Raw genomic sequence first — 26,023 nt, forward strand, 5'->3', positions numbered from 1 at the left:
CATAGAAAAATGACCTTATTTTTAAATAGAAGGGGCAATTGAAAATCACTGAACGGACTTACCCCCTAATGATTTTTTTCTCAGACATAATTATAATAATTAGCATTATAAAGTGCTAATTATCTTTGGACACAGAGGACCTGCCCACCAGAGAGAGAGGTCCGCATTAAGTAAAACGGATTTCACTTTTGTTTTCAGTTATGAGATTTCTCTTTCTTTATAATGATACAAAGATATTTAGTCCACCAAGTCTCATTGAAAACTTTGTTCAGTGAAGGAAACTCTCCACTGGTCATCCACAGTCAGACTCCATATTGAGCTATGGAAGAAAAAAATTTCATTACTTTGTGTGTCATCATTTTTTGTGAGATATTTAGTCTTGGCCAAAACTTAGAACTTGGCTAGAATTCAAAACTGCAAAGATATTGACATTCTTATTTAGATGGAAAATTGTTCCTGTAAACAAATAGATCTTCACCCTTCTCTGAGTTTTAGAAACTGCTGGTAATTGTCAAATGACTTTGGTATTTAGGAAGAACACTCACTGTGGGCACATCGTGTTCCAAGTTGAGCATGACTTAAGGAACCTTCACTGTAACTGTTGAATACGAACAGAAGAGTATGAAGCATGAATAAGAGAGCCATAAAGAAAACCTGGAGCTCCTGGTTCCCTAAAAATCACAATCATATCATATTAGGCTCTAGATTAGACAGCACCCTTACTAAGTAAAGTCAGGGTCATATATTAGTAAGAACAAATAATTCAGGATAAGGGAGTTTGTACTGGTGCCAGGCTGCAAACATTGAGACTAGGGTTCTCCATTTATATCATTGTCTAACAACAGAATAATTGTTAATATCTAATATGCTTTGTGATTTACCCAAGAGCACTAAACATTGAGACAGGGTTTAGAAAGACTGTAAGAATCTTAGATACATAGTACAAATTGCCACTGATCCCCCACTCAGTATTATCACTTGTCTCCAGAGCAGAGATACCAAGTTAGTTATCTATCTGGGATAGAGCCTCACCTCAGAGAACTCCATGCAGCCAGAGATGTTCTCATCTGTGTTAGGTCAAACTCCAACTTCTGTAGACAAGAACTCACTGAATATGTCTATAACAAGGCTGACATACGTTTTAAAAATGTAAAACATCAACATGGTCATTTCAAGTTACCTCTAAGCCTGTGTTCTGCCTTGTAATATCCTGGAGGACTTGTTAAAATACAGATCCCCGGTCCCTACACCAACAGCTCTGGTTCAGGAAGTCTGAACAGTGCTTGAGAATCTGATATGTTCCCAAGTGCTGCTAATGCTGCTGGTCTGGGAAGCAGACTCAGTGATCCACAACTCCAAGCTCAGATGTATCTTCAATGCCTTGTATAACCACCTAAGCATTCACCTCAAAAGGCATGTTTTCTAAATATGATACTGTGCTAGACACATTTTTGGCAACTTGAAACAAGCCAGAGTCCTCTAGGAAGAGGTAACAGTAATCGAGAAAATACCTTCCTCAGACTGGCCCATAGGCATGTCTGTACATCCATTTCTTGCTTAGAGGTTGATGAGGAAGGTCCCAGACCACAGTGAATGGTACCAACTGGGGCAGGTGGTCTTGGGTTCTGTAACAAAGCAGGCTGAGAATGGGTGGAAAGTAAGTCAGTGAACACCATTCCTCCAAGACATCGGCCTTAATTCCTGTCTCTGTTTTTCTGCCATGACTTCCTTTATTAATGGACTATAAACTGTAAAATGAAATAAACCCTTTCCCCCACAAGTTAGTTCTGGTCAGTGTTTTATCACAGCAATAATAAGAAAACACAGACAAACACTGCTACATTTGTCCCTTATAAACTGCTTTAAAATTTAGCTGTTGCATTGAAATTGCTTTATTTTAACTAAAATATAATTGTATAATTTCCCCCCTTTTAACCCCTCCCATGCCCCTCTCACTCTCTCTCATATTTTAACTTTCCTTTTATTTATTTTTTGTGTCTTTTACTTCATGCATCCTTATCCCATCCATCTCCTGTCTCCTTGCATATGCCTTTTGCCTCCATAGCCCCCTCCAAAACATAAAATAAAATAAAACAAAATAAAATTTAAGAGAAAAAAAAAAGGAAAACAGGAAGAAAGGAAAAATCTCATGGAAGCTGCAGTGTGACACAGTGAGCCATGCAGTAAACCTCTTTATCCACACATCTTTACATACAGGCTTTCACCACAAAGAATCGTCAGTCTGGTTCAAGGCCCCCTGGTCTCTGCTATACCATCAACGCTGGACCCTTTCTGGGACTCTTCTTGGACATCCCATTGCTGCCTACCCCACCCCATTCCCCAGCTGATCACAGATGGAGGAGATGTTGGAGTGAGGTAACACATAACTCTGGTTCTGGGCCTGGCACATTGGTCAGCCCTCCAGCTCTTCCCTATCTTCACCACCAGAGTGAGCTCTCCAGCACTGCCCTGGCTAGTTCACCCCTTGAAGGGATGAGCAAGGGGTGGGCCCAGTTCTCCTGCTTTCATGTCTGCAGGGTCATTTCTCCCACACCTGCACCTTCAGAACCAGCTCTGTTGTGCTACTCAGATGAGGTATAGGGACTGCTTTCCTGAGTGTTGCAGCTGGTAAAGGGGTCAGATCCCTCTTCCGCTGGAAGTATTAGGGGCAAAGGAGGAGGGCATCTTTCCTTCCCACCCACTACCACACAGCAGATGAAAGAGGTGGTACCAGCTATGCCCTTCTCATGCCCTCAGGGCTGGCTCACCCAGTCTACAGGGTCAACTCCGCTATGCTGCCCAGGCAAGGCAGAGGGCTCAGTTCTTGCAAGGGCTGCAGCTGGTAACAGGATGGGTCAGGCCCCCAGGTGCTGCAGGTATTGAAGGGAAAGGGGAGGAAGGCATCCTTTCCCTTGCCCACACAATCATATATGGCAGATGAGAGGGGCATGATGTCCTCTCCCATTCTCATGCCTTCATGGCCAGCTCACCCATGCCCCTGCAAACAAGATCAGCTCTATTGTGCTGTCCGGGTGATGTGTAGGGCCCACTCTCCTGAGTGCTTCAGCTGGTGGGGTTGGGGCTAACTCTGTACAGCCCTATTCTCTCTGCCTTCATCAGGGTAATGGACCTGTCATAGTCCTTGGCAGGAGCCCAGACCCAGACATCTGGCCTTGGGTGTCTTTCTCTCTTGAACATAACTCACTCTATGTCTTTCTCCCATATCACCATCCTGTATCGTGTGCCTGATTGGTGTGTGTGTGTGGGGGGGGGGGGTAAATACAACCTGCTGAGTCTGTTTAGTGATGGTAATCTGTATATGACTTCAAGGATAACCACTTGTTATTGATAGCCAGTTAGAAGGCTTATCTCCTCAAAAAACTAATTCTCTCTCTCTCCCAGCAGTCATCAGTTGCCTATAGTAAGGGTGGGGCCATGTGAAATTTCTCATATACAAGACCTGAATAAGGTTGTCCATTGGTATTGTCATTATTTATGTCTTATTTAGGCAGTCATATTGTTGAAGCATCATGGCTAAAGCTTCTATCATTTCTAGAAGATACACTCTAAAGCTGACTTCCTGATCCAGAAAATCCATCCTGTCTTAGGGTTTCTATCTCTGTGAAGAGGCACTATGACCACAGTAACTCTTTTTTTTTTTTTGGTTTTTCGAGACAGGGTTTCTCTGTGTAGCTTTGCGCCTTTCCTGGAGCTCACTTGGTAGCCCAGGCTGGCCTCGAACTCACAGAGATCCACCTGGCTCTGCCTCCCGAGTGCTGGGATTAAAGGCGTGCGCCACCAACGCCCGGCCACAGTAACTCTTATAAAGGAAAACATTTAATTGGGGTGGTTTATAGTTTCAGAAGTTTAGTCCATTATCATCATGGCAAAACATAGCAGCATGAAGGCAGGCTGGAGAAGGAGATAAGAGTTCTACATCTTGATCTGCAGACAACAGAAAGTGAACTGTGTCACGGGTATAGCTTGAGCATAGGAGACCTCAAAGCCCACCCCCGACAGTGACACACTTCCTCCAACAAGGCCACATCTCTTAATAGTGCCACTCCATTTAGGGGGCATTTCTTTCAAACTATTACATGTCCCCTCTCCCTTGATGTTCCTTGAGGCTTAGATTCAAGAGTTGTGTTGTAGTCATATCTCTTGTGGCTGTGCACCCCACCTGCCATTAATCTCTGCATTTTGATCAGTTGTTTTCTGTAATGGTCTCCATCTGTTGTAAAGAGAAGGTTCTTTGATGAGGAGTGAGAGCATGACTTATTTGTGGGTGTAAAGATAAGTTTTAGAATGCAGTTGGAACTTACATTGCTTTAAGGAAGTGGCAACAGTAGCTTCTCCTCTAAGATCCATGACCTCAATAGTCCCAGGTAGCTGGCTAGGTTTCTAGTACTAAGAATGATTTTGATCTTGTTGTTGGTCTTAAGTCCAATTAAACAGCTGTTGTTTACAACCAAGATAAAACTGCCACTATTGCATTGTTAGGGTTATATTGCCCTGATACTTGTTGCTATAGTTCACAGGCATCATGGCTCTGTAGGACTATTGATTGCTTCTCTCCCTTGTTGGCTTGCATAACACTTTCTGGTACTAGGAAAGCTACACCTCATGAAGTAGGCTTTCAGGTCAATTCCAACTAGAATCTTCGGAGTCCTGTGTCTGATGTGTGTGGTGTCTTCAGCGATAGAGACTTACTTTTGACATCTGGGAAGCAACCAATGGCAACAACAATAGCCTATATTGTTATGGGAGTCTTTTGGTCTCCCCCTAACCAACAATTGGGAAAAAGATTTCTCATGCCTAGTACTGGGGTTGTTGTTAGATAGTCTATGACTCTGGTGGGAAGTATAGGCAGTCCAAGTGGTATAACTTCATTTATGTATGTATGTATGTATGTATGTGTGTATACATATACTTATACATATATATGTATTTTAGGAAAATATAAAATAAGGATTCCTTAAGGCTTTTTCAAACATCCTTAGTGTTATTTGTTCCTGTTGATCTTTTGTTTGTTTGTTTTTGTTTTTAGGGATGAAAGCCTTAGAGATCAGGGAAATAATGAGAGCCACCAACCTTACCTCTCCAGCTCTGCGTCTACCAAAAGGGGCTACTTCCTGTCTTATCCATGACTTTATTGCCTTGCTGTTCTGCCCTCTCATTGGCTCTTAGCCAGCTACTTCACTTCCTTATCACTGCCAGTCTGTAGAGACCTCCAGGTCAAAATGGTTGGTACTGGATTTAAAGGTGTGTGTCACCACGCTTGGCTGTTCCCTAGTGTGTCCTTGAACACACAGAGACCCTGCCTGCCATGTGATCAGATTAAGAGTGTGTGCCTCCACTGCCTGACTTTTATGTTCATGGCTTGCTATTTCCTCTGATCTCCAGGCAAACTTTATTTATTAACATACAAATAAAATATCACCACATTTCAGCACAAATTAAATATCACCATATTTTCTCATTTTTTGCCTAATAAAAATAAAAAGTTATAGCTAATATAAGAAAAGCTATATACAATAAGTATAATAACTATATACAGTATATACAAGCAATAAATACATCAATAATGTCTAGTCCATTTGCATTTGACAAATTCAGAGAAAATACTCCATTATCTATTCTATTTTGTTGAGTCCAAAATGTACCTAATTAACTTTCTATCCTAACTTGTATTACCAACAGAAAACTATCTTATAATGTCTTTCAAACTTATACACTTAGTAACTTTTAGTGAGTTTCTTTACTGAATTTCTTTAAAAAAATTTTTTTATTAAGAAATTTTTTTTATTTGTTTTGCATATCAGCCATGAATTCCCCTGTCCTCCCTCTTCCCACCCCCCCAACCTTCCCTCCCCAATCCACCTCCCACTCCAACCCCCCTCCAACGCAAGGTCTCCCATGGGGGGTCAGTAGAGCCTGGTACACTCAGTTGAGGCAGGTCCAAGCCCCTCCTCCCTGCACCAAGGCTGAGCAAAGTGTCTCAGCATAGGCACTAGGTTCCAAAAAGCTGGCTCATGCATTAAGCACAGGTCCCTGTCTCACTGCCTGGGGGCCCCCTAAACAGTTCAAGCTAAACAACTGTCTCACTTATCCAGAGTGCCTAGTCCAGTACCATGGGGCTCCTCAGCTATTGGTTCACAGTTCATGTGCCTGTTGAATTTTTTAAAGTTGTTTTTTTTTTTTTAATTTTAAAGTAAACGTATGTGCGTTTGTTGTGCTTGTGACCCTCCATGAACATGAGTGCAGGTATCCATAGAGGCCCCTGGATCTGCAGTTCCTGGTGGTTGTGAACTACCTGATGTGGGTGCCAGGAACCAAACTCAGGTTCTTTGTGAGAAGAACATGAGCATCTAACAGCTGATGCATCACTCCAGTCCCTAGCTGATGCATTTTAAATATTTTTATTTAGCAAAGATTCTCCTTAGAGCACAAAAATGACTTTTCCACTTGGGAAAAATGCACCTTTCTTTAGCATAGCATAATATGAAAGACTAATTGACAGTACAAAATATTACTATATTTTTGTGTCCTGTAATCAAATGGTTAGAACCAAAAATGCATTTGCTAAGATACCCATGTCTCTTCATTGATAAGTACTGAATATTGTAGTGATTGGGAATATGCTTTTCTCATGTCAGTTTTAGTTCCCCATTTAGAATTTATGGTCACTTGAAAATGCTTAAACTTGTAAGCAAAATAACTGACTTTTCAATTCAGAGACCTGTATTTCTTGGAGACAGAGAAGTATTTTGACTGTGTCTTTAGACAACTTTTAGATTTTCTCATTTTTAAATAGCAATATAGTAGTAATGGCTGCCCTTTATATTCTACAGAAGTCAGAGACAAACACAGCAACACCTGTCTGTCTTTAGCGACAGCACAGTTTATTACATATTGTTTCTAAATTTTTGCATATGCTGCTTTCATTTTTTCTGGAATTTTATTTTATATAAAGCAAAATAACACAAGAAACCATTTGGTTATAATATTTTTCAAGCATAAAGTTTCCACTGACCCTGTGCCTTGACTGCATCTGTTTCTTTCCCATGTGAACTTCCTGTTAAACTGAGTTACTATGCTATCTTCACTCAATGCCGGGAAACTGTTCTTGAACACATATAGTGTATTCCTCTTGACTCTTGTGATTAGGAGACTGTGGTAATGAACCAAATTTCCCCGTGGAGAAATGCTGCAAGAAGCATTTATCACCTCACCCAAGCTTTAATCTGTGTCTCCTTTTAAGAAGAGATGGCAATGGTTGCCGATTGACTCTTTCTGCAAGTCTTGGGGAGGAGATCGCTGTGCCCATGTCCACCAAGTGAGAGGGCTGAGGAAGGGTCACTAGTAAGTCACACTTGGACTCTGTAGACATATGACTTCCTCCTGAAGGGCCAATTCAGTAAAGCACAGGATAAGTTGTGATGGCAAGGTCTGAACCACAGGGGCAAAGTTGGTTTTCACCACTCTGAAGGTTTCTTTTCATCACTGAAGAAAGAAGCCTCAGTGGGGTTGAATATTCCTTTGTGAGTCTCAGCTCACACTCTTTCCTGAGTCTTAGCTCACACAGCTCAAGTAATTGTTCTGGAAAAGCTCTACTCTTTATTTTGAAGCAACTCATTTTTATTCTGAATAACTGCTTTTTCATCAAAATGATAACCAATATGATACAAGAAATAATATTTTGACATTAGTAATTCAGGAAATACTATACTCACTGATTTCTGTGCAAAAGTTTCTAATCAGAGAACAGCACATGATCTATTTGAATTACACCAATATGTGGATGAATAATTTACTGTGCATGTGTATGTAGTTGGAAGTTTTTCTGTGCCCCACCTGGCCTGCGGTCAGGACAAATCTCTCACTCACAGTCCTGCAGCCTTTTACAAAATAATCACACAGAGGCTTAATATTAATTATAACTGATTGGCCATTTGCTCAGGATTATTACTGACTAGCTCTTACACCTAAATTAACCCATAATTCTTATCTATGTTTAGCCAGGTGGCTTGGTACCTTCTCTCAGTTCTGCCTTCACATCTTGCTTCCTCTGTGTCTGGCTGGCAATTCCTGACTCAGCCTTCCTCTTCCCAGTATTCCTTTAGTCTGCTCACCCCACCTATACTTCCTGCCTGGCTACTGGCCAATCAGTGTTTTATTAAACCAGTGTACAAAAGCATTATCCCACAGCATGTTCATACCAAATGGGCAGGGTAAACATGAGATTTCTATGTATCTTCTTTGTGCGTGTGTGTGTGTGTGTGTGTGTGTGTGTGTGTGTGTGTTTGTGTGTGTGTGTGTGTGTGTGTGTGTGATATTTCCATGAGCTTTGAAATACTCTTTTACTTTAATAGTTTTTGTTTTATAGTTTTATATTTAAATCTAGTCTAAATTATTAAGAATAAGTTGTCAATAAAATTATATGGAAAGAAAAACATGCTTTCCAAGAATGACAATTGCAGCCCTTCTCCACTGATCATCACACTTTCTTTTCTCTTATATTAAGTGCTATGAGATTTCAGTTCATTACATTTTAAATATAGCCTGCATTTATTAACCTTCAAATCATTCCTGCTACTCATATAAGCTTGCTTCCTTTGTTGACTTGATATTTTAATTGGTATATTTTATATATTGATTTTATATATATTCAATTCATTTGATATCTTGTAGGAATAATGGGCTGCAGTAAAATGTGGCATTAATTGTCAATTTAAAGGAAACTTTTTGAACTAGTTTTCTCTCAGGGGTTGTGTTTTCAGGAGCATGTTAAAGTGATTCAGTAAGACATATTATATACATTTAAAAATTCTCAACAAAGATAGCATCGATTTACCTAGACAGAAAGTTGAAATTTGAACCAGTGATTCTGGGAAAGAACCTTTTGATCTTTACTGCCCATTAATGTTTGTGTTGGAGTCTTCCTCTCCTGATTTTAAGTATAACTCTTGACACTGAAGTCTCTGTTCTTTAAAAGATGAACTGGCTAGATTGGCTGCTGGCTGATGCAGACTTCTTTAAATGCATTTTCTGCACATCTTCAGACAGTCATTTTTCCTTCTGTTCATCTTTTTTATTTAAGTTTCCAAGCACTACTATTTCCCTTTTGAATGTAACATCAAGAAATGCAGCATTATTGGAGGAGAGACTCTTCCTAGCATAATTGAGCATTAGTGTCTTTTTATATTGCAGACTGAAAACATTAAATCTAGAGGGAATAGAAATATGCTCAATCAGATATTGATAGTATAATTTCCTTAAAAAACACTTACCTGGGAGAAGAATCTTGATTATTTTTAGGGCAGCAATTTCCAAACTTTTTTCGTTTTTTTAGAAAGAGTCAAAAGACATCGTAAATTCAAACCCCCTTTTCTGAGATTCTGATTTCTGTAGGTTCCACCCCTTTCCCTTCACAATCTGATATTTTCGAGAGGGTTATGGTGAGCTAGGCAGGGGGTAGTGCTCTAGGGATGTGAAACACAACTGGCTTCCATTCTCTTAATAAGATCTTTCTATAATTTTTTAGAAATAATAATGCATAGCATCGCTGTTAAATAATAATGCATAGCATGGTTGTCTCTTGTGAGTCACATCCCTACAACTTCACTACAGCCTTGTTCTATGTTGCTTAGACGTTGTTTTCAGGGAATGAATTCTAGGACAGGAGTAGATGCCACTAGTTATCAAGACCCAAGTGTTGCTGGAGAGCTTCTCTCCAGGTTCCCCAAGCCCCGCAGTCCCACAATCCATGTATAAAATAATCACTCAGACGCTTATATCACTTATAAACTGTATGTCTGTGGCAGGCTTCTTGCTAACTATTCTTATAGCTTAAATTAACCCATTTCCATAAATCTATACCTTGCCACATGGCTGGTGGCTTACCGGCGTCTTCACATGCTGCTGGTCATGGCGGCAGCTGGCAGTGTCTCTCCTCCTTCTTCCTGTTTCCCCAATTCTCCTCTCTCTTTGTCCCACCTATATTTCCTGCCTGGTCACTGGCCATCAGTGTTTTATTTATATAGAGTGATATCTACAGCACCCCAGTCCTCCCAACAAGTCCTTAGATTCATAGGCAGGACCCTTTATTTTCTCTGAAAGTCCCATTCTCCATGTGAAACTATGAGGACTAAGTCTCCTCATTGCTATCCTCAGTTGATGGCAATTCATATGTTCCTCCCAGATCCTCCTCCCTCTTCCTCCTACACATCAAATCCATGCCTTTCATGTATTTGGCATGATCCGGCCTGAATGCAGTATGGCTGGTCCAGATCTCAACCCTATTGTGGAGAAGAACCCTATCCTGATGACAGCCTGCTCAGAAGCTGCCTCTGGTAGCCCACAGTACAAGAGGTGCAATGCAATTTGGAGACTTCTTGGAAGTGTATGAAGAAAAATACAAATCAATTATATTTCTCCATAGGGATAATACAATTCTGGTTCTCATGAGAAGAAGTATAACCTCAAGGTCAGGGGTTGGCCCCAGACTTTGTGCTTCATTTCATTTTGAAGATCTACAACATGTCTGTGCTGAAGGTGTGGAGGGGTGGATGTTACCATGCACTCTCCTCTCACTAATCCTAATCTTCCCTTTTCTGCTGTCATTTACTCTAGACACTCAATTCCAGATCTAAGTTATTGGTATGATATCCCAAACATTTTAATTTAAATCTGTTACAGATTTAATAATCTGATATCTCTCAAGTACTTTAAGCATGTAGAAAAGACCACATCCAGCTATATGAGGAACAGGCATGTCACCATGAACATCACCTGGGCACAGTGTCAGCATTTAATTGCCTGTCACTAATGGCAGAGTCCATTAACCATTTGGATACAGCCAGAAGTCTTGGTTTTTTTAAAGATGTCTTAAAATGACAGTTTAATGGGATCTACCTCTATGCTGCTACATCAAAGATTGAGCAGATTTATAAGAAACCACCAGAATACTTTATTGTGGATCCAAGGCAAATAATCATTAAGGAATTCACTTTCACAAAATGAGATGCTTTTTGATGCTTTGATTGTTAAAAAACAAATTTTTACCCAATTGTTGGTAGATTTGTTGTTGTTGCTGTTGTTGTTTTTAACAAGTTTAGCTTGTCCATAATGTCTTTTACAACCTGGCCAGCTTTGAAGCTGGTTTAATTTTGATTTGCACTTGAGGTACAGAGTAGGATTATGGATAAAATAATTCCTTGGAATGGGTGTCACAAGATTCTGATCTTATAGCCTTGAATGTTAGATAAAGAATCTTTTCTAAGCTTTCAAGTATGTGAAATGGAGAGAATATTCACCTGCTCTATTTGTTTTGTAAGGTGTTGTGGAGTCAGCATCAAACATTCATCAAAGTGTGTCAGTTATGGAAATTCCATAGTGACTGCTACCTAGCACAGTGTGGATGTCCAGGGAAACAACAGCGCAAGGTTAAAGTCATAGAGAAAAAAATAAGCTAAGAAATGGACCATGGCATAGCATTAAACTGGCAGTTTTCAACTTTGGAATAGGATATGTTTGATTATATGCACTCAAGTCTGGATGATGTCCAGATGGCCTTTCCAAATTCATGGCAGGGTATTCCTTTGGCAGTAGTGTGGCAAGGGTTTGGGGTTCTACCTTAAAAAGTCTACAAAATTATTATCAGGGATCTAATGACTGTATGAGTTGGTTTTTTGCCCTCTTGGAAAGAAGAGTTCATTTCTCAACCCTGAAACAATTAATTAAGATGAAATTGGTGACAACACAGTCTGGAGGGCCAGGCAATATTTTAAACAAGCAGCTTTCAAATTGATTATTCTTTATAAATTCTCCTTACTCTCTAGCAATCCTGTTCTTATAGACGTGAAGGTGCCTCATAGACATAAAAATAAGCTAGCACAATAAGATTTTGGAAGTTAAAGAGTTGGGATTATCTGAACCTTAGGTGAAAGTGGCTGATTTTAAAGGTTCTAACAAACCATGGCTGTGTTCAGGCTCAGGAATGGTAGCTGGTTTGCCTTTTCTCTAAGTAGACACTCAAATATGTGCTAAATAGAGTACAGCTCTCCATAGAGCTGCGATTGTGCTGTGTGCATCAGCTCTTTAGGACACCAACTCCCTATTGTCCTTTCCTAGCTCTTATTTTTATCCAAACATTTTGCTTAATTTCAGAAGTACCCATATTTTTCCACATAGCATTTCTATTCAGTTATCCCCAGAATTATTTATGTAGCCTAAACTCTACATCCACCTTATTCAACCTCGTCTCCATAAAGATTGCTTTAACTATTTAGAATGCAGCCTCCCAAGATAGAATCACCTCCATCTATCCTCAAATGCCCCACAAATATCTATGTCCACTATAGTTCAAGCCTTGACATATTGCTTTCATCAGATCAGCCATGTGTCCACCCTCAGTCCACTGAAGAGCTGAGTATTTTCTATACTGAAAGCCTAATTGGAATGCTAACCAGCCAAGCAGCAATATAATTCATATTTTTAGCAGTAACCTCCACACTCAGGAACTATTCAGATGACTATTTTCTGGAAAAAGTAGACATAATATAAAGCTGTTTCTTATTATGAATCTTAATTTCAGAATTAAAAGCCTTCCAGACTCCCATTTCAGAGCTGGCCCATTTGGAATAGTGCTGATGGATAGTGAATATTGTTCTAAAGAGTGAAATTGTTTAACAACATAGGACAGGAAGATAATGATACTTGAATTAAAAACTGTTTTTAATTTCTTATTTTTTTTTTCGTTTTTCAAGACAGGGTTTCTCTGTGTAGTTTTGTTGTTTGTCCTGGATCTTGCTCTGTAGACCAGGCTGTCCTCGAACTCACAGAGATCCACCTGGCTCTGCCTCTCGAGTGTTGGGATTAAAGGCTTGTGCCACCACTGCCTGGCTTGTTTTCAGTTTCTTAAAACTTGCATGATATGACCCAATTGTTGAGACACTGTCAGCAAATAAACATGATGCGTATCAATACCCAGGCATGTAACTGACCTACGGCCTTTCTTTACCTGTCAGTGCAGAGCATTTATTTATTGACTTTCTTGGCTGTCAGTGCAGAGGACTCAAGCTGTTCATTTTTCTATATGGCAAAAAATTTCGCTTTTGTTTTTATTTCCTTTTTTCTATTTTCACATGTATTCACAGTGAGAAGGCATATTTACACATGTTTGCCTGTGTAGATAAATATGTACGGGTGTACATGTGGAGACTTGGGGTTGATGTCAGGAATTATCCTTGATCAATCAAACTCAGAGCTGGCCCCTATGAGAGTATTCTTGCTAGACAGCATGACTAATAATACCTTGCTTCTGTCTCCAGAGGCTGGACTGATAGGCAGGATACTTAGCCCACCAGCATTTTACATGGGTTATAGGGACCTGAAGCACTGTAACACCAAACCATTTCCCACAATATCTGTTTTTAAACAAATATACACATGTGAGTACTATGATCGGTTTCAACTAAGTTTCTTTTATAAAAAATTTATATATATTATCAAGTAAGATCATACATAATGTCAACAATTTGTTCATTCTTTCTAAACACATTAATTGGCTGGCTGCTTCATGTTATATAGTCATGTGTCAGATAAAAATAACATATATATATACATATATATATATGTATATATATATAAATTAAGCATAGGGCTAAAAGGTTCAAATCTGCTCTGATACTGCTGCTGAAAACTTCATGATTTTGAGCAAGCTTTCCAGTTCTTGTGGTTTCATTGGTACTTATAAAAACCTACAGGACTGGAAAAAAATGGCTCAGCAATGCTGCTCTCAGGGGACCTGAGTTCAGTTCCCAGCTCCCACTTTGGGAGACTCACAACCACCTGTAAATGCAGGCTCAGAGGGATCTGATGCGTTTGGCTTCTGTGGGTGCCTTTGTTCATGAATTCATACCTACTCACTAACACATTTATACATAAATAAAAAGTAATACACTTTTTATTGGTATGGTTCATAACTCTCAAGTAGTCCATCAAGGGCCCCTACTGATCATATTCATGTCCTAGCATGGCAGCATTTATTGGAATATGCAGGGATGTGTGATGTGTTTCCAACCAGCAAACAGGATAAAAGCAAGAAGGGACATGTTGCACAGTGTTGTCACTTCTGCTTTGGAGGCACATTCTCCATTTGACATTAAGAAACCCACCATCATGCTGGAGCTTCCTATGGAGAGGGTCACCACTGGGGAAAGTAAGGATAACTAGAAGGACACAGTCTCAGCCCCGAGCCTGCAAAGAACTGAGTGCTGTCAGAGGCCGCGTGGAGAAGGTGAACTACTAACCAGCGTAGTCTCAGAGCCCTGGCTGAGCTATGGTTATGGTCTTATAAAGTAAGAACACAGCTAAGCCATGTGTGGACCCCTGGCCCAGAGCTTGGAGAACAAATGAGAATTGTTTGAAGCTTTTAAGTTTGTGGCAGGATTTCATGCAGTAAAAAAGTAGTTAAGGCAATGTGATCTGAGACTGATTGGGTCAAAGAAAACCTGTAATTTAGAATGTGAAATAAGGCCTGTGGTTCAGTGTTATAGTGCTTGCCTATCATGTGCAAAGCCCTGGGTATAATCCTAGCATTACAAAAATAATCAGAAAATAAAATAGAACAGATAAGAAGGAATGGAAGTGTAATTTCCTTTTAATACATGGCATAGACCTTATATTATCAAGGTTGGTCATCCTACGAATGCTTTCCATAAGTAGAGAAAAAAAACTAACAGATCTAGGCAATTCTTTCTGAAGATCTGTTCAACTTTTTAAGCAAAATATTTGTTAATTCAGTGTGTATGTTTGTGTGTGTGTTGGGGGGAGAGGGGTAAGTGCACGTGTGTGCTATCACACACATTGGCAAACCAAAAGATAGCTGTGCAAATGGTTTCACTCCTTCTATCTTGTAAATCCTGGCAATCAACTCAGGTCACAGGCATTCCTGCCAATGTTCTTACCTGCTGATCAGCCCATCAGCTCTCCCTAATGGTTTAAATGAACAATTCTTGTATGTGTAGGAATATTCTGGGACCTGAGAATCCTGTTGAAACAGTATATACAAGTAGCTAGAAGGACAGTAAGAATAGCAAAGACCAAAGCCACTTCTTAGCACATTTGGGGAGATTTTGGTTTTCTGAAGGAGAATTAGGAAACTTCTATATGGAGTAAATTACAGATTTAGGGAATGTTCACTAGTGAATTAATAAACATGTGAGGATAGAATTAAATGAGATTTTAAGTTTTCTCATTTAGACCTTTTCCCAATTATGAGCCTCATTTTATGGGTAGTATAATTTCAGTTTGTGCATAAATAACTTGAAATTAAAAAGTGCACTTATGTCAGTCTTAGAATAAGAGTGTTAGTGCATAAGCTGGAACTCAGAGAGCGGGCTGCCCGCAGGACTGCAGAACCGGTGCAAACCAAACCACGGATTCAGAACTAAAGAAGTTAAGAGAACACCTGGGTTCAGTGTTAGAGGCTCAAACACCCTGAGGAAAGAGACAAATGATCTAAGTGTTGGCACTGCTGAACAGTTGGAAGGCTGCTGCAGGATTCCACTGAAGCCTTCAGCTGAGAGGTGAGGCTCACCAGTGCTAGTGAAGACCATCTGCCTTATTCAAAGGTCATCTATTTAACTATAAATCATACCTGAAAGTATCTTTGCAGAAATATCTGGAATAAAATGTGGTCATGTATCTGGTACCACTTCCCAACCAAATTGCATTAAACCACACACACACACACACACACACACACACACACACACACACACACACATCCTACAAATATACTTAATCTTCAAATAAAGACAACTGTGGGTTCATGCTTTCACTCAACACTCCACAACTATCCTGCATGTATCAGAGTAGAGGCCACACAATCTCTAAGGTGCAGAGTCTCCAAAATGTGAGATTGATGATAATGAAATGCTGTGATATAAAACCAATATAACTCATAACTCACATTATACAATTAGAAAATAAGGGAGAGAAGAAAACATACATGTTTATAAAAAACACATATAATATTTGAGTATGCATGTGTGTATGTAGATATATACACTCTCAGGTTTGATGGTTCAATTCACATTTTTTAAAAAATGAACTCATTGAATATAAAACATATTTCACATTTTGAATTTTTAATTTCAGGGCTAGGAAAATCCAGCCTATTATGCTTCTAATGTTTCCACCTAGCCAGTCACCTTAATGTGAACAAGCAGTGTTTTATAGTGTGCTCTACAGAGAAGCCATGATGTCTATAACTTAGCCATGGTGTTTAGCAAGTAAGGTGTACTAAATGTATTTCACTTCACATTTTAATTTACAACTGATTTGTCTGAACATATTTGTATAAATTATTATGGAGGTGAAATAAAATATATTCAGTATCTAGAATTTCCTGGTGTACATCACATGGTTACTCAGGACCATTATGCATAGTGTGCTGTCATTTAGGACCAATCTCTGCTTTCATAGTATTATATATTAACCATGATAAGAATTAGCCACCGTACAGGTGTGTGGATAAGAATTTGTGTAAAGTATGTGCTTACATGCTTAGGAAATAATAGAGTATATGTGCAATGACTAGCTTCCTGTTGCTTTCATATAAATTACAACTTTGTTGCATTCTTTTGTAACTTACACTACAGAAACACAGTTGTGGGATACTTGACAGAGGGAGTTCACTGTGATTTTTCTTATTGTCACTGAAATAAGTGCTAATCTTATCCAGAAACATTGTTGTTGTTGTTGTTTTGTTTTTGCTTTGTTTTTATTTGTTATTTGCTATTGGTTTTTGAGACAGAATCTTACTATGTAACCTTGACTGGCCAACAACTCCCCATGTAGACCAGACTTGCCTTGAACTCACAGAGATCTCTTTGTCTCTGCCTCTGAGTGCTAGAATTAAAGAAGTACATCACCACTGAGATGTTCTTAGAGAACTTTTACATTTCTTTAAATTTTTCTTTTGTTTCATACACTTTCGCATGCACAATGTATTTGGTCATATCCATCCACTCCCCCTGGTACTCCTCACTCTATAGTCCCCCACTTCCCCCCATGCTCCTCACTCTATAGCCCCCCACACTCCCTGGTGCTCCTCACTCCATATCCACCTCCGTCCCCACTCCCCCCACCATGCTCCTCACTCTATATCCCCCCCCACCTTCATGTCCTTTTTTAAAAACTAATGTTAGTAGCTCCTGGCTCAATTACTATTGCTGATGTTCACACCGACATGGGGCCAAGATCTAGGACACAGGTAACTTACAAGTGGCCACTTCCAAAAAAAATAAAAAGAGAGAGAGAGTGGCTCTCCCTCTGTCTGGGATCACAGATTTGGTGACACTGGCTGTCCAGTGACCTCCTGGGCTTCTCCTGTCTCCACCTTCCAACTCTGGGGTTTGTCCTGTCACACTCAGCTTGTCACATGTGTGCTGGGGTTTATCCTATCACATGCAGCTTGTCACATGTGTGCTGAGGATCTGAACTCAAGTCTTCTTGCTTGAACTTCAGGCACTTTACAGACCCATCTCCATTCCCCAAATCCTTCATGTTTAGAATGGCATTTTAAAGCTCTCTAAACTTTACATGTTCTTTTAAAAAAAATGCCCTTTCTCATAGAAATAACTGACTCATTATTTGATATCACCTCTTATTTAATGTTTAAACAAATAATCTGAGGTGGGGACAAGGATCTCACACACCTGCACCTAAGCCCATGGAATGGAATCTCCTGCATACGAGGAATGATATCTCACATTACATGTTTCCTTCCCATCCAAAATGATAATAATCAAGGAGTTTAATGATTGGGAATTTAAATTCAACTTTCTTAGTTCTAATCATTATGCTATGATCACAGAGATAAATAAACTTTTATCAGTGTGTAGGAAAAGAAAAATCTTTTAAGATTTACCCAATCAAATTATTCTGAATCCAATCTTTCCATGTCTTGCAAAATCAGCTATATCTACTTGTTTTCACAGTTTCCTGATTAAATATGTCAATAGATTTTCTACTGCTCATTCTGTTATTTATCCAGAGCATTAATGAACTCCTCTACCTCCTGTGGATCCATAAATATTTCTATTTTATTATCAAAAACAACCATTAATTAGACTAAAAATAGGTCTGTAGATAACTTTTTTTAAATACTGGGCCAACATTTTTTATTCCAAACTTGCCATTTTTAAATTCATTTTCTCACTGATGTTTGTTACGTGACTACCACAGGCCTGTGGCTCACGGTCAAGTGGGAGCAACACCAGTGAGTCTGCTACTGATAGCATCGAAAGTAAAGGAAGACAGAGTGTTCACAATCAACCTACCAAGTAAAACAGAACTCAGGATGATTTGTTTTATAACAAAACAGAGCAGAAACACCAGCAACAGAGGAACCAGGTGTGTGTGTGTGGGGGGGGGGTTGTGACCAAGAAAGGATGACCAGAGAAGTGCTGTTTGAAGTGCTGACATCTGAACTGAGGCTAAAACAATGACAATGAGCAAAACACAGCAATTTCCACATGACGAATTCTCAGGCAGAAGGATCAGCAGATGCAAAGTTTCATAGGAAAGGCCAAGCTTGGTACTTTTAGAATGGCATTTTTAAAGATCTCTAAACTTTACATGTTCAACAAAGTCATAGAAAAAAATCTCTAATCTTAAGAACAAGATTCTTTTCAAGGTGTTTGAAGCACACAAGACACCAAATACACAAGGCCAGAAAAGAAGCTCTCCACTTCACATAATAATCCAAACAAAGAAACACAATATAGAACAAAGAAAGGATACCAAAAGCTATAAGAGAGAAAGTCCAAGATGCATATAAAGGTAGGCTCATTAAAATAACACCTGACTTGTCAATACAGATTGAAAGCCAGAAGGCTTGGACTAATGTTCTACAAGTTCTAAAATTTCACAGATGCCAGCCCAAACTACTATACCCAGCAAAACTATTAGTTGAAGAGAAACTAAATTGAAACAATTGATAAAATATTTATGTCCACTAAGCTAGCTGTGCAAAAGATACTGTAGGGAAAAGTTTGATCTAAAGAAATTAAACACATCCAAGAGGGGAGAAAAGGAATAAATAATCTCAGAATAGTTAAGCATAATAAAACAGCACAATGATGACAAAATAGCATAAATTAACAAACACTGTTCAATAATAACTCACAAAATTAACAATCTCAGTTTCCCAATTAAAAAACAATCTCAGTTTCCCAATAAAAAGATACAAACCAACAGACTGGATGAGAAAATAAAATTCATCTATTTACTATCCCCAAGAAACACACCTCACAATCAACAACAATTTACCTTAAGGTAAAAATCATGGAAAAAGGTATTCCAGTAAACAGAATAAGAAACAAGCAGGCACAGATATTTTAATATCTGACAAAAGAGGCTTCAAGCCAAAACTAGTCATACGAGACAGGGAAGGATACTCATATTCATTAAAGGAAAACCCACCAAAAGGATACTACAATTATAAACATTTACTTTCCAAAACACGGGTGCACTTGATTTCATAAAAGAAAGATTATTAGATTTAAAATAAGAGATTGGCCCTACCTAACACAATAACAATTAGTGACTTCAATACCCCACTCTTGCCAATATACAGGATATCCAGATAGAAATTACGTTATTTATATTAAATAACAATATAAATCAAATGGACAGAATGGATGGTTTTTTTTAATTTTTTTAAAGATTTATTTATTTATTATGTATACAGAAGAGGGCACCAGATCTCATTACAGATGGTTGTGAGCCACCATGTGGTTGCTGGGAATTGAACTCAGGACCTCTGGAAGAGCAGTCGGTGCTCTTAACCTCTGAGCCATCTCTCCAGCCCCCAGAATGGATGTTTTTTACAGAACATTTCACTCAAAGAATATACTTTCTTCTTAACAGAAATCCATGGAACTTTCTCCCAAACTGATCACACATTAAACAAAATAAGATGCGTTCTTTTTTCCATTGTATAATTTTGGCTTCTTTGTCAAAAATCAAGTGTTCATAGATGTGTGGATTTACATCAGGATCTTCAATTCAATTCCATTGATCCACCTGTCTGTTTTTATGCCAGTACCATGCTGTTTTTATTACTATAACTCTATAGTGGAGCTTAAAGTAAGGGATGGTGATGTGATGCCTCTGGAAGTTTCTCTATTATCCAGGGTTGTTTTAGTTGTTTTAGCTACCCTGTTTTTTTTTCTCCATATGAAGTTGAGTATTATTCTTTTGAGGTCTGTGAAGAATTATGTTGGGTTTTGATGGGGATTGCATTAAATCTGTAGATTGCTTTTGGTAAGATTGCCATTTTTACTACATTAATCCTACCTATCCATGAGCATGGGAGATCTTTTCATTTTCTGATATCTTCTCAATTTATTTCTTCAAAGACTTAAAGTTCTTGTCATATAGATCTTTCACTTGTTTGATTAGAGATACCCCAAGATATTTTATATGATTTATAGCTATTATAAAGGGTGTTGTCTCTTTGATTTCTTTCTCATCCTATTTATCATTTGTATATGGTACAGATACTGATTTTTTGAGTTAATCTTTATCCAACCACATTACTGAAAGTGTTTATCAGCTGTAGGAGCTCCCTGGTAGAATTTTTGGGGTCACTTATGTATACTATCATATCATCTGCAAATGGCAAAAGTTTGACTTCTTCCTTTCCAATTTGTATCCCCTTGATCTCCTTTTGTTGTCTTATTGCTGTAGCTGGAACCTTGAGTACATATTGAATAGATATGAAGAGTGTGGACAGCCTTGTCTTGTTCCTGATTTCAGTGCAATTGTTTTGAGTTTCTCTCTGTTTAACCTGATATTGGCTGTCAGCTTGCTGTATATTGCTTTTATGATGTTTAGGTATGTTCCTTGTATTCCTGATCTCTCCAGAGTCTTTATCATGAAGGGGTGTTGGATTTTGTCAAAGGCTTTTTCAGCAACTAATGAGATGATCATGTGTGTTTTTTTTCTTCCAGTTCGTTTATATGGTAAATTACATTGACAGATTTTCCTTATGTTGAATCATCCCTGCATCTCTGGGATGAACCCTACTTGATCATGGTGAATGATTTTTTGATGTGATCTTGTATTTAGTTTGCCAGTATTTTGATTATGTTTGCCTTAAAGTTCATGAGGAAGCCTGGTCCTTAATTCTCTTTCACTGTTGCATCTCATTATGGTTTGGGTATCAGGGTAACTGGGGCCACATAAAAAGAATTTGGCATTGTTTCTTCTGTTTCTATTGTGTAGAACAATTTGAATAGTATTGGTATTAGCTCTTCTTTGAAATTCTGATAGAAATCTCTGCTGAAACCATCTAGCCCTGGACTTGTTATAGTTGTTGCTGTTATTGTTGGAAGACTTTTAATGACTATTTATATTTATTTAAGGGTTATAGGTCTATTCAAATTTCTTATTTGGTCTTAATTCAATTTTGGTATGTGGTAGCTATCAAGAAAATTGTCCATATCTTTTAGATTTTCAAATTTTTTGAAGTACATGTTTTTTAATTTTGCTGGCATAACTGGATATTCACATGTAGAAGAATGCAAATAGATAAATATCTATCACCCTGTACAAAACTCAAGTCCAAGTGGATCAAAGACCTCAACATAAACCCAGTTACACTGAACATGATAGAAAAGAAAGTGAGAAGTAGCCTTGAATGCATTGGCACAGGAGACAACTTCCTGAATATAACACCAGTTGTACAGACACTGAGACTGACAATTAATAAAAGGGACCTCCTGAAACTGAAAAGCTTCTGTCAGGCAAAGGATGCTGTCAATAAGACAAAATGACATCCTACAGAATGGGAATAGATCTTCACCAACACCACATTTGACAGAGGGCCGACCTCCAAAATATATAAAGAACTAAAAAAAATCCTAGACAGGAAAATACCACCAATTCCAATTTATAAATGGGGGGTTACAGATTTAAGCAGAATCCTCAACAGAAGAATCTCAAATGGCCCAGAAGCACTTAAAGAATTGTTCAACATCCTTAGCTATCAAGGAAATGCAAATCAAAATGACTCTGAAATACCATCTTACACCTGTTGGAAGGGCTAAGATCAAAAACACTAATGGCAACCAATGTTGGAGAGGATATGGAGTAAGGGGAACACTCTTCTACTGCTGGTGGGAGTGCAAACTTGCACAGCCACTTTGGAAATCACTATGGTGGTTTTGCAGAAAACTGGGAATCAATCTGTCATAAGACCCAGCTATTCTAATCTGGGGCATATACTCAAAGAATGTTTAATCATACCACAAGGACACTTGCTCTACTATGTTCATAGTAGCATTATTTATAATATCCAGAACCTAGAAACAACCTATATGTCCATCAGCTGAAGAATGGGTAAAGAAAATGTGGCACACTTACACAATGAAGTATTACTCAGCTGTTAAAATGAAAATACATAAGTAAAAATATCCTGTATTCAATCTTATCACAAAAAAATGCAGCAAGATATGAACAATAAAAATGGCAGAAAACACACAAATGGATGGAAGCTAAACAAAACACCACTGAAGGAAAATTGGATCAAGAAAAATATCAAGAAGGAAATTTCTAGAACTGAATGAAAATGAAAACACAAAATGTCAAAATTAATGAGATATAGTGAAGGGGGTTCTTACAGGGAAGTCTAGAGCACTAAGTGCCTACATATAAACAACAACCACCCCAAACAGGTGAGATCTCATATTAAGATTTAATGGTACACTTGAAAGGCTTGTAAAACATAAAAAACAACAGCCAAAAAGGATAGACAGGAAGATATAATTAAGATAAGGATTGACGTTAATGAAATAGAAATGAAAATGCAATGCAAAGTATCAATGGAACTGAGTTGGATCTTTGGAAAGAATGATAAACCTTTGGCAAAATTAATCACGAGAAAGAGAGGATCCAAATTAACAAAATTAAGACCATACACCAATGTAATTCAGATAATTTTAAGTTCATATTTTCAAAGTTTGTATTCTACCAAGCTGTTAAACCTAAAAGAAATGGATGAATTTCTAGATATGTATGACCTAACAAAGTTAAGTCAAGCTGAAATAACTAATATAAGTAGAGCCATAACATCCAATGAGATAGAAGCAGTAATTTAACATTTTCTAGCTAAAAAATATCCAAAGGGCAGGTCAATTCAGTGTAGAATTCTGTCAGATCTCCAAAGAACAAACATCAATATTCCTCAAACTCCTCTAAAAATCTAAAAATGAAGTAGCCTTTCCTAATTATTTTTATAAAGCTACTATTACCCTGATACCTAGACCAGATAGAGAGACAACAACAAAAGAATATTAGAGGCCAATTTATTAGATGTACATGAATGTATAAATCCTGAATAAAATACATGCAAAATGTATTCAAGAACATATCAATAATTATCCACCATGATCAAGTCAGCTCCACCCCAGAAATGCAGGGATGCTTCAAAATTAAAAAAAAAAAATCAGTAAGCATAATCCACCCCTCCAGAACAGAATCCACATGATCATCTCATTAGACACAGAAACGGCTTTGGACAAAATCCAACATCCCTTCACGGCAAAAGTCCTGGAGAGCTTAAATATAAGGGTGACATAATAATGGCAACCCCATGACAATAGCAACATTTTTCTAATTAGAGAGAAACTCAAAGCTTTCCACTAAATTCAGGAACAAGACAAGTATGTCCACGTTCTCTATTCGTGCTCAATATAATGCTTGAAGTCTTAGCTAGTGCAATAAGAAAAGTGAAATACATAAAATTAATACAAATAGGAAAGGGAGAAGTCAAAGTATCTTTATTTTCAGACAATATGATTTTATAAATAAAAGACCTTAAAAACCACCAGAAAATTCTATAGCTGATATGTAGCAAGATTGTATTTCTGAGTCTGTGTACTTGACTTAGACTGCTTGCAGTTTCACTAATTTACTTGTGTTTCATAATTTATTCTTATTTTTTCTTAACAGCTGAATAGTATTAAATGGTATAAACAGTTTCATTATCCATATCTCAGTTGATTGACATTTGGGCTGTTTCCACTTCCTGAGTATTGTGAATGAAGGAATAATGAACATGGAGGTGTAAGATGCCTGTAGTAAAATATGGAGTCTTTTGGGTATGTGACCAAGAATGGTAACAATGGCTCATGTGGTAGATCTATTTTCAGTATTTTTAGGAATCTCTGTACTGATTTCCATAGCAGCTGACCAGTTTTCACACCCATCTGCAGGGAATAAGTTTTCCCTTCATCCTTCCCACATCCTTATCAGTATCTTTTGTCATTTGTTTTCTTGATCTTGGCCATTCTGACTGGGGGTAAGATGGAATCTCAAAATTGTTTCCCTGGTGGCTAAAGATGTTGAACGTTTTTTTAAAGTTTCTCAGCCATTTTGAGAATGCTCATTTTTAAATTTGATTGTTCTCTAGATGTTTGTTTTTTTTATTTTAGTTATTTGCATAGTATTGGTTAAATACTAACCCTTCTTCAGATGTACATCTGTACAACTGGTGAAGGTATTTTGTTTGTTTGTTTCACTTTCTGTAGGCTGCCTCTTCACTTGAATGATGATGTCTTTTGCTATAAAGAAACATTGGCACCGTGAGAGGTAAGGAGAGTCCACTGATGAAGTTGCAACCTCAGTTGTAGTAGAATCCCCAGGATTGAGAAGATTGCAGACAAAAGTTGGAGCTTGGCACTGTGTGGAAGGCTTAGAGTCCCTGAAGAGAGCCTAGGAGAGGCTATTAGTGATGGTAGAGCTCAGTTGTAATGGAGATGCAGCATTTTGAGATGCCAGTACCATGGAATGACCACCAAGGACAGGAGCAGATGTGGAGTGGAGTCTGCCTAAGTCAATGAGATAAGTGGCGTGTTCTGTAGATGACAGAACCAGAGAAATGAAGCTGCCTAGGTTCTTTGGAAACGAGAAGATCATGAGTTCCTGAAGCATGACATTGTGCTTTACACTGTCGAACTTTGGTTTTGTTTCATCTGATTATAACTGTGTCCTGGCTCTTCTTTGTTAAAATAAGAAGTATGTAACATTTTTTTTTAACAGAAACATCCAGTTAAAAGACTGAAATTTTAGAGGGATTTTGGATTTTTTTCCTTTTATTAAAAATAAATTCTTTTCTTACATGATAAATCCTGATTATGGTTTCCCCTCTCTCCACTCATCCCAGTTCCTCCCTATCTCCCTTCCCATCCAGAATCCATTCTTTTTCTGTCTCTCATCAGAAAAGAATGGGCTTCCTAGAGATAATAATACAACATAATGAAATACAATAAGATAAGGCAAAAAATTTTACATCAAAGTTGAATAAGACAAACAAACAAAAGATAGAGTCCCCCTCCACCCAAAAGCACAAGATTCAGAGACACACTCACTCACACACCAAAAAATTCCAGAAAAAAAAACTAAACTGGAAGCCACACTATATACCAGAGGATCTGGTGCAGACTCATGCAGGCCCTGTGCATGCTGCTTATGTCTCTGTGAGTTCATAAGACCTTTTGTCATGTTGACTTTGAGGGTCTTGTTTCCTTGATGTCCTCCATCCTCTCAGACTCTTACATTCTTTCTTCCTCTTCTTCAGCAAGTGTGTCCTGAGCCCTGAGAAGAGGGATATGATGGAGACATCCTATTTAGGGCTGAGTGTCTTCTCCTGTGCCAATGAGTTGAAGGGTAGTCCCCATTTTATCTCATTTCAGGTCATGTTGAAGTCTTTGGTCCATCTGGAGGATCTACCTGGGGTCTTCTTCATGCCGCCTTCCAAATTTGCCCGGTACCATTTGTTGCAGGTGTTGTCTTCTCTCCCCAATGTGTATTTATGGCTTCTATTTTTAAAAAAAATCAAGAGTGATAGGAGTGAGGAAGAAATAGATGAAATTATACAAAAGTATATAGAGGGTGAGTTAAACCTTGGCTGGTAAAAATCTGGTTCCCACAGATGTGGTCTTTGGCG

This window comes from Peromyscus maniculatus, chromosome 21 (genome assembly GCF_049852395.1).
Source record: "Peromyscus maniculatus bairdii isolate BWxNUB_F1_BW_parent chromosome 21, HU_Pman_BW_mat_3.1, whole genome shotgun sequence".
NCBI classification, from domain to species: Eukaryota; Metazoa; Chordata; class Mammalia; order Rodentia; family Cricetidae; genus Peromyscus; species Peromyscus maniculatus.